Raw genomic sequence first — 354 nt, 5'->3', positions numbered from 1 at the left:
ATGTTGCGCTAAGTCATTCTTTACTTATTAATTTGTACCACCTGAATTTTATTTTTGTTAGTTTTCAACAGAATAGAACTAAAGACTAAAATAATGACTACATTGACAAAGAGAAACTCTCTCTCTCTCTCTCTCTCTCTCTCTCTCTCTCTCTCTCTCTCTCTTTCTTTCTCTCTCTCTCTCTCTCTTTCTCTTTCTCCTTCTCCTCCTCTCTTTTCCTTTCTTTATTCATCCCTCTTTATCTGCGGGTCTCTCTTTCCTTCTCTCTCCCAATCTACAACTCTATCTCCCTCCTTTCTTAACTTTCTTTTTCCATATCCTCCCTCTCTCTCTCTCTCCCACTCTCCTCTCTTT

The sequence above is a fragment of the Diaphorina citri genome, unplaced genomic scaffold (genome assembly GCF_000475195.1).
Source record: "Diaphorina citri unplaced genomic scaffold, Diaci psyllid genome assembly version 1.1 scaffold1449, whole genome shotgun sequence".
Classification (NCBI taxonomy): Eukaryota; Metazoa; Arthropoda; class Insecta; order Hemiptera; family Psyllidae; genus Diaphorina; species Diaphorina citri.
This window is presented reverse-complemented; position numbering follows the sequence as displayed.